The following is a 10574-nucleotide window of genomic DNA, read 5'->3' as shown; positions in this document are numbered from 1 at the left end:
ACAGGTATCGAAACCCAATGTCTACCGATTCGTCAAAATGTGGAAGAACTGTCATTTTAATTGAAACAAAATTATTTTGAAATGATAGTGATGAAGTAGATAATTCTCTGAGACCACAATTTCTTCCATGGCCGATAAAATAAAATTTCAAAATAGGGATAAAACAATTTTTTAATAGGACAAATTTAAAAAAAATACCAGATATTACGGTCATTATTACAAGAAATGTAGAACTGTCATCAGTAGTAAAATTTTACCACTAAGCAGTTTTACTACTGATGACGGTCACTGTATATGTGACAAATGTCTGTATTTTTGTGAAATTTATTATACACTGTCTATTAAAAAGGATTTTATACTTATTTTGAACTTTAATTTTATCATGTGATGAAGAAAACTTTGAGGAATTCTTAGCTATGAAAAATTTAGTGGTTCAGAAAGAAAGTCCCTAATACCAGTCAGAATAAAAACAGATTAAAGGGAGTCCAAAACCATCCTCAGATATTCAGAAGAATTAGATTATAGGTTACCTGATCCCCAAAAGGATAGAATTTACCCTCAAGTCTCCAAAAGATTTCCAGAGGACATGGTCTCATAGCAACCTAAAGAGACCCTCTTCATGTGACGTAATTAAATAGAAGCCATGGAAGCCTCTTGTAACAAAATAAAGAAAACTTCTCCCAATAATCCATACAAGAAAACTTGAGAGAAGCTATGGATATAATCAACTTTCCTATAAAAATCGAAGCAGCATATTGCCTTGGAATCCAAAACCCTGAATAATCCAGGACATCACGATATAACCAGTACCCAAAGTTAAGCCAAAAGAATGGTCCTCCTGGAGAGAGATTCCTTGGTGCAGAAAATGCCCCACTTCCTGAGGACATGGCCTTTAATGGAGGGAACCATAATGAAAATAATTGATTGCTCCCAGTGCTCTCAAGAATCTTTAATCCTCCCCCAAGTCAAGAATTCACAACACGAGGAACCGGGAAAATAAAGTTCCACTCAAGAGGAGAAGAAATATACGAAGAACAAGCTGAAAAGATACCCCAAAATCGCAGAATACCTCCCCAAATGCCTTAATTATGAGTCTTAAGAGAAAACCAACTCCACTGAATCAATAATGAGTTTGTATTCAAGAATCCCAAACATACGAAAATTCAAAACCAACTTTCATTGGAAGTTGATAAATGTCCCATGCGAAGGAGGCCAAATTAAAGTTAAAAATTTTACAAATAATAAAAATGATCAAATATCAATGGAAAAGCCTAAAAAGAGCAAACCCAAGGAAATCGAAAGTGAGGAAGTTACTCACGAAGTTTTGTATGGTTAAAAAAACTGAAAATGGAAATACATCTAGAGAGATTCAAATACTTGTGCTCATAAGATAATGTTACAAACATGTACCCAAATATACAAAATCAAAACTGTTTGATAAGAGATTGAAATAAATTATAAAATGAAATCCAAAATTAACGTTTTACAGATAATCAATGATATTCAGAAAAACCCCTGAAAATAGAAATTGAATTTCAAGTTAAAAAAATTTTATCACAATGTAATATTTACACAAATATCTGCATCTGATTTAGTGACAAGTAAGTCATGGATGCCGCGGCATAAATAAAAAAAAAGAGAGACTCAAAATTGATAAAATAATAGAATTTGTACTTGAATCCCTTTTTTGCAAAGAATCCAAAGAAAAAATAAACAAGCAAATATATGAGATCCTGTGTACAAGCAAATGCTGATCCAAACTGAGTTTATGTGGTAAAGAAAAGGTCATAAAAATCCAAAATGAATACAAGTGACACTACACCCCTGTCAGTGGATACAATTACTTTGATAAGTTACCCTAAAACTACAAGGCTTATATATTAAGATGCAAAGAAATGGCAAAAGGAAGATTTAACAAACTACTCTTCAATGCAAGAAGCACTATCCCTTGAACAGATCAAACTCTAAGCTTCCAGCATGAATAAGAGGACCACTCAAAAGGACAAAGAAATAGTTTCTCAAACTCATAAAGGAAAGCTTAGAAAGACAACTGGGAGAAAATAAAATCTAAAGAATTGCAAAAGCAGAGGAATTTTACCAAACTTGAGAAAAGCGGTAGAAATCTTATTTACAATTGAAGTAAATTTGCCATTTCGACCAAAAATTAGAAAATGTTTTGAAAATAAATATAACGAAGTATCACCACATACTTCATACTTCACAATTTCCTTCAATCAGTCCAGACCATCAAGTCCAAAGACCATCATGGAGGCTGCCTTCATCCACTGGAATACAATGCGATTCCCAAAACTGAATCTCATTCACCAGTAAACGATCTAGATTACGCATCATTAAAATTCTACTTCACCACAAGAAACAATTAAAGCAATGCTGCATTCAGAAGGCTAAGAAAATATCTACTGTCACCAGTTAGTTAGAGACCAAAAGGTAAAATTTATTACTTAACATTTAACCTGTTAAAACTATAAATATTAGAAGCATTTTAAGGTAGTATGATGAACTACAGAAAATATATACATTTGCACAATTCTGTTGTGCGAAAAATCACGTTAAACTATAGGAAGACCTTGCCACCATTGATTGCCCAATAAACACTAGATTGAATAACCAATAATCCTAATTTATCAAATATCTCTGTGATCATCAAGAATAAATAGAGACTATGAAATGTTGCCAATGCATAAAAGTAGGTATACATACGAAAAGTAGTAGTTAAATAATATGCTAAGTTAGGTACTCGACTTCTATGCATTTTCGTACATCCTCATCAGAGAATAAAATTTCGCAACCAATTACGCTGAAATATACCTTTTTAATACCTTTGCAGGAAAAAATTTGTCACATTAAAGGTGTTTTACTTAAACGTGCACATGCGTGTTAACATTCAATAAGCCATCTACTGAAACTCAAAGAGTAGGAAATATGTCAGATCTCCTTAAAGGTTTCTGTATTTCTTTTTTTAATTTTTTTAGAGAAGTACATTAAATTATGTTTACGGTTGATGAGAAAAAAACAAGGCAGACCTCATTCGGTCTAACCCGTTTTCATTTAAAATTCACGAAACAATTTTTTCAAAAGATGATTTAAACTCAAAATTTTGGCAGAAATTTTCAATTAAAAATGTACTATTTAAATTATGTGATTTTTTTCACAACAAAAACACAAAATGTAATGGCAAAATTGTCGATTTATTTACATATTTTTCTCAAAAAGTTAGAATAATTTCCCTTTTTTATTTGAAACGTTAAAAATGTAGATTGATTGACCTGTGTACCGTGTTATATTCTAGCTTATTAATAAGTAATCTATTACCCATTTTCTGGAATATAACACTTTCAAAAAAGAAAAACGAAGATATAGGCAAATGTCTAATGGGTAAAATAGAAATTAACCCTACCTACAACCGGTAAAGCTTAACTCAAAGCTTTAGATTTCCAAACACATTTTCATAAGAAAATGAAACAAACAATCTTAAAATGTATTATCTTTCTAGTCATCGTGTCTAAACCAAATACATAGCAGCTTCAAGACCTTAAACAAGTAGTAACAGTTAATGCCAAATAGCGAAAAAGATACTATTGTAAAATTAATGAATAGGAAGATGCAACAAAAATTTTTGCTCACGAGCATTTAGATCGTAGGTTTAGCTCAAACTTAACCAATGTCTTAAACAATGTCCAATGTCAAATCTCTAAAACAAATGTCTTAAGTTTTAACAGCAATAGCGCGCGCGCAGTATATATATATATATATATATATATATATATATATATATATATATATATATATATATATATATATATATATATATATATATATATATATATATATATATATATATATATATATATATATATATATATATATATATATATATATATATACCGCTGTCATTAATGCTATTGCTGTTAAAACTTAAGACATTTGTTTTAAGTTTGACATTGGACATTGACGTTGACATTGGTTAAGTTTGAGGGCTAAACCTGCGGTCTAGATGCTCGTGAATAAAAATTTTTGGTACCTTTTTTCGCTTCCTATTCATTAATTTTACAATAGTATCTTTTTTGCTATTTGGCATTAACTGTTACTGCACTTGTTTTAAGGTCTTGGGAGCTTTTGCCCTCTTATTTACTTGGTTTAGGTTTACGATGACTGGAAGATAATGCATTTTAAGATTGTTTTTATTTCATTTTCTTATGAATGTGTTTGGAAATCTAAAGCTTGGTTAAGCTTACCGGTTGTAGGTAGGGTTAATTTCTATTTTACCCATTAGGGTACACATTTTAGCTATATCTTCGTTTTTTCTTTTTTTGAAAAAAAAAAAGTGTTATATTCCAGAAAAATAAGCCGAATAGATTACTTATTAATAAGGGTATTTCTAGAATATAACACGGTACACAGGTCAATCAATCTACATTTTTAACGTTTCAAATAAAAAGGGAAAGTATTCTAACTTTTTGGGGGAAAATATGTAAATAAATCGACTATTTTGCCATTACATTTTGTGTTTTTGTTGTGAAAAAATCACATAATTTAAATAGTACTGTTTTTGGTGAAGGAATTTCTGCCAAATTTTGAGTTCAAATCATCTTTTGGAAAAATTGTTTCGTGAATTTTAAATACAAAAACGGGTTAGATCGAATAGTAAGGTCTGCCTTTGTTTTTTCTCATCAACCGTAAACTCTCTATTTATAATTTGGCTAACTACCCTTCTCTAAAAAAATTAAAAGAAATACAGGAATATTTAAGGGAGATCTGACATATTTCCTACTCTTTGAGTTTCAGTGATGGCTGACTTGAATGTTAGCACGCATGGTGTGCGTTGGGGCAAAGAATTACCTTTAGTGTGACAAATTTTTTTCCTACAGGTATTAAAGGTATATTTCAGCGTAATTGGTTGCAGGGTACATTCTCTGATGAGGATGTACGAAAATGCATAGAAGTCGGGGGGTTTTACCTAACCTTTTGCCATGACAACTACTACTTTTTCGTATGTATGCCCTTTTTATGCATTAACAACATTTCATAGTCTCTGGCCCATTCTTGGCCAGTCACATATATTTTTAAAGATATTTGATAGAATTAAGGATTATTGGTTATTCAATCTAGTGTTTATTGGGCAATCCATCAATAATTAGCAAGGTTTATTTTTCCTATAGTTTAACGTGATTTTCGCACAACAAATTTGATTACCGTCATATATATTTTCTCGCAATTCATTATACTTTACCTTAAAAAATATATATTTATAGTTTTAACAGGTTAAATATTTAAGTAATAGATTTTACCTTGTTGGGCTCTAACTGGCAGTGACGGTAGATATTTTCTTAGCCTTCTGAATCAGGCTGTAATATTTGTGCTTTGAGCGTTTCTTGTGGTGGAGTAAATTTTAATGAGCATTGGCCGGTTAGATCGTTTACTTGAGTAGTGGGGATTTCAGTTTTGGGAATCGCGCTATTCCAGTGGGATGAGCTTTGTTGAGCAGCCTCCGCTTGATGGTCTTTAAGTGAACTTGATGGTCTTAATTGATTGGGAATTGTGAAGTATGGGGGCTGTGGTGATACTTCGTTATATTTATTTCCAAAAACGTTTTCTAATTTTTGGTCGAATGGTAAATTTACTTCAATTGTAAATAAGATTTCTACCGCTTTCTCCAAGTTTGAACAAAATTCCCTCTGCTTTTGCAATTCTTTGATGATTTCCGTTTTATTTTCTCCCAGTTGTCTTTCTAAGCTTTCCTTTATGAGTTTAACTATTTCTTTTTGTCCTTTTAAGTGGTCGTATTCATGCTGTAGGCTTAGAAGTTTAATCTGTTCAGGGACTAGTGCTTCTTACACCGCTGCTGCTGCAGTTACAGCAGTATTGGTTCGATAATCTTCCACTTTTTTGCCGATTTCTTGCATCTTAATATATAAGCCTTGTAGTTTTAGGAGCTTATCAAAGTAATTGTATCCGCTGACAAGCCTAGTGTCACTTAATGATTCCTATTCATTTTGGATTTTTATGACCTTTTCTTTGACTTCCATAAACTCAGTTTGGATCAGCTTGTTTATTTGCTTAGCCACAAGGATCTCATATATTTTCTTGTTTATTTTTTTCTTTGGATTCCTTTACCTTAAAAAGGGATTCAAGTACAAATTCTATTATTTTATCAATTTTTAGTCTCTCTTTTTTTATTTATGCCGCGGCATCTATGAGCTGCGGCATCGCTGCGGCATCGAGTGCCACAGGAATAATTTGTCCATAACTATTCCGTTAGCGACAGGGTAGCACCTGGTTTTTTAGGAGAGAGGTAGAACAATTCTTGCTAGTGGGCTTCTAATTTCAGGGGTTTCTGTCAAATCGATATTCAGGTTATCTGTAAACGTTAATTTTTAGTTTCATTTTATAATTTATTTCAATCTCTTATCCAAACAGTTTTGTTTTGTATATTTGGGCATGTTTATCATATTCAAATTTGTACTAACATTATCTTATGAGCTTTTAAGTATTTAGTCTCTAGATGTATTTCCATTTATCTGGTTTTTTAACCACTCTAAAAACTTCGTGGTAACTTCCTCCTCGTTTCCTTGAGGTTTACTCTTTTTAGGCTTTTCCATTGATATTTGATCATTTTTTTGTATTGCTTCAATAGAAATTTTTTAACTTTTAATTTAGCCTCCTTCGCATGGGCCGCAGCTGTAGTTGGTTTTAGTTTTCGTGTGTCTTTGGGTTCTTCCGGGCCTGACTCATTGTCTGATTCAGTGGAGTTGGTCTCTTAAGACTCATAATTAAGGCATTTTGGGGAGGTATTCTGCGATTTTGGGGTGGCGTCAGCCTGTTCTTCGTATATTTCTTCTCCTCTTGAGGTGGAACTTTTATTTTCCGGTTCCTCGTGTTGAATTCTTGACTTGGGAGAGTTAAAAGATTCTTGAGAACTTTGGGAACAATCAATTATTTTCGTGGGGTTCCTCCATTGTTTAAAGACCATGTCCTCAGGGGGTGAGGCATTTTCTGCACCATGGTCTCTCTCCAGGAGGACCATCCCTTGGGCTTAACTTTGGGTACTGTTATATCGTGATATTGTCCTGGATTGACATCTTCAGAGTTTTTGGATTCCAAGGCAATATGCTTAGCTTCGTTTTTATAGGAAAGTTGATTATATCCATAGCTTCTCTCAAGTTTTTCTTGTATGGATTATTGGGAGAAGTTTTCTTTATTTTGTTACAAGAGGCTTCCATGGCTCTATTTAGTACATCCTGTAATGAAGAGGGTCTCTCTTTTGGGGTTGCTTATGAGACCATGTCCTCTGGAAATCTTTTTGGGGACAAGGGGTAGAGATTCTATCAGGAAAGAATTGGGTTTTCGGGGATAACCTATAATCTAATTCTTCTGAACTATCTGAGGATGAACTTTTTGGACTCCTTGGTGTGTTTATTCTGACTGGTATTAGGGACTTCTTTTTTTGGAACCACTAAATTTTTCATATCTAAGAATTCCTCAAATTTTTCTTCATCACTGTCATGATAAAATTAAAGTTCAAAATAGGTATAAAATCCTTTTTAATAGACAGTGTATAATAAATTTCACAAAAAATACCAGACATTTTGTCACATATACAGTGACCGTCATCAGTAGTAAAACTGCTTAGTAGTAAAAAATTTTACTACTGATGACGGTTACTGTATATGTGACCGTAATATCTGGTATTTTTTTTTAAATTTATTATACACTGTCTATTAAAAAGTATTTTATCCCTATTTTGAAATTTTATTTTATCGGCATGGAAGGAAAGTGTGGTCTCCGAAATTATCTACTTCATCACTATCATTTCAAAATAATTTTGTTTCAAATTAAAATGTTTTAATTTGGCCAGCCTTGATTGAGGTGGTTCGTCTTCCACGTTTGACGAATCGGTAGACGTGGGTTTCGATACCCATCCTTCCGGAAATTTGGCTCTTTTTTTTTGAATAACGTGTGCCTTATAGGTTCTTCCCGTATCGGGGTTTGTCATTTTAAAAGTAAACCCGTTTTCATATTTTTTTGATTATTCTATACGGTCCAGAATATTTATTGAAAAGTTTTTTGCCTTCCGTCTTAGCTTCATTCATTAGGTAAACGCAATCTCCTATCTTAAAATTTTTTTTCTCCCTTAAATTTTGGTATGTTTCTTAGCTCTTGACTTTTTTTTAGATTTTTACAACTCTTGCCTAACTCTCTCTTAAATTTCCCTCATTCTATTTATGAACTCCTGTTTGTAATCCTCTGTATTATTGTAATACTGTCTTGATTCGATAATCTCCTCATAAGGGATTTTGAAGTCGCGGCCAAATAATAATCAAAAAGGACTTTTTTTAGTCACTTCCGAAAAACCAGTATTGTTCGTTAGGTATGGTAAGACTTGATTCCTGTCGTTCCTGTTATCTTTAGTGTAAATACTCAAAACATTCGCAAATGTTTTATGCCTATTTTCTATTTTACCATTGGCTTATGGGGGGTATGGTGATGTCACCAGTTTCTCTACATTAAGAAAACTCATTTATTCTTTTGTTACTTTGAAAACAAAATTACTTCTTTTATCACTTATTACCGTGTTAGGTATCCCAAATTTTAAAAACAGTTTCGCCAATGCCTTGCTTGTGGCATACGCGCCTTTTTTTAATGCCTTAGCAAATATAAATCTCGAATAGTGATCTATAACTGTAAAAATAAAAGTACAACCTCTGTTGGAGACAGACAGGCCTCCGCTGGTTCCATACAAGTCAAACCATATAATATCGAATGGGAACCTTGCTACTGGAACTCTTTCCATTGGGGGGTTAGGAAGAGCTTGGGGATTTTTTCTCGAATTACATGATTGGCATCTATTTACAAAGTCTTTGAGTTTGGTTAACGCCGACGGAACGAAAAAATACTGTTTTAACTTATGGAACGTTTTAGTTATTCTTAAGTGTCCGCCAGTATCCGACTGAAAGAATTTGAGGGCAGTTATTACTAAGTTTTGGGTTAATACAGTGATTGTTGAAGTTTGATTTCCCTTAGCATCGTATGTTACGATCCTGCAGAGGATTTCTTCGTCTATATCGTAATAAAAATTGTCGATTTCTCTTCTTAGGGCTTTGAATTTATCGGGTAACATATCATCATTCACAAAATTGTTAATGAGCGTTAGACACATTTCTCGCTTGTTTTGGTTTCTTTTTATATTTACTAGCGATAGAGGGCAATGGTTATTCTTGTTTTCTTCTATCAGAATTTTAAGTTTATTCTTTTTATGTCGTTTACTGGGGTTTATGACATTTGTTTCTTCATCTTCATTATCTGAAAGGGTTTTCTCGGAGAACCTACTCAAGTAGTCACAGGGGCCGTTTTGTTTACCCTTCAAATGTTGAAATTCGTAATCAAGGTCTTGGATTTTCATTATTCATCTAGCTAGAATTCACGTTGGGTTTTTGAAAGTGCTCAGGTACTGCAAGATTTTATGGTCCGAACGCAGCTTAAATTTTAGACCAACCAAATAATGAATAAATTTGTCCAAGTGATGAATTATAGATAGTAATTCTAATTGTGTTGCAGAATAACTGCTTTAACCTTTCGACAAGGTCTTAATTGAGTAGCATATAACTCTCTCTTGACCCTGACCCTGGGGTCCTTGTAGAGGGTCAGAATTTTCTTCGGGAATTATTTGAGAAAGAATTGCACCAATTCCTTTGGATGAGGCATCAGTTGTAACCGCAAATTGTCCTTTTTCGAGATCAGAAAACGATAATATTGGTTCTGAAGTGAGTGCCTTCTTGAGACGGTCTACGGACGTTTAAGCTTCCTGGGACCAGGTAATATTTTGGGGGTTTCCTTTAGTTAGTTCCGTTAGAGGTTTTGGCAATTTGGGCGTGATAGCGTGTGAATTTTCTAAAATAACTAGTCAGTCCGAGGATTCCTCGTAATTGTTTTATAGTTTTTGGGGGTCTCAGATTTTGTACACATTTTATCTTCTCCGGATCTGGGGATATTTGACCTTGGGTCAATACTACACGCAAAAATTTGATTTTGGTTGAAATAAATTCACTTTTTCAGGTCGAAATTTAAAATTGCCTTCCCTGAATTTCTCAAAGACTTTGGCTAATGTGGCTAAATGATCCTCAGGGTTTTTTCTTACGCATATTACATCATCCATAAATGAATAATATTCTTTAAGCCTCGCAATAAGTGCAACAGAGGTCAACATAATAAGCTTGAACTTGGTTCAAGTCCAAAGGGTACTCTTAAATATTCATAAAAACCACATTCAGTTGTAGTTAATGCCATTTCATAAACGTCATTTTCCGCTATCTTGACTTGGTGATACCCTTGCGTAAGATCTAGGGAGGTAAATTTTTAATTTTTGTTTGAGATGGAATCAAGGACTTTATTGATTCGGCCCAGAGGAAACTTATAACTAACTACCTGTTTATTTAGGGCTCTATTGTCTACTACGAGCCTAAGATCAGTGTTCTTTTTTTGAACCAATATGACTTGGACCGAATACGGGCTTATACTTGGGCGTAAAATATTTTTTCTCTGTAATTCACGGATCT

General features: G+C 33.3%; 1 pseudogene; it reads right to left on the bottom strand.

Moving 5' to 3' along the window:
• Positions 1 to 9421, bottom strand: part of LOC148938360 (uncharacterized) — a 55401-nt pseudogene extending 45980 nt beyond the window's left edge.
• Positions 9422 to 10574: the final 1153 nt, after the last annotated feature.

Source organism: Artemia sp. Qi Xiang Cuo, unplaced genomic scaffold, assembly GCF_049724085.1.
Source record: "Artemia sp. Qi Xiang Cuo unplaced genomic scaffold, ASM4972408v1 HiC_scaffold_2954, whole genome shotgun sequence".
Taxonomy (NCBI): Eukaryota; Metazoa; Arthropoda; class Branchiopoda; order Anostraca; family Artemiidae; genus Artemia; species Artemia sp. Qi Xiang Cuo.
This window is presented reverse-complemented; position numbering and strand designations above follow the sequence as displayed.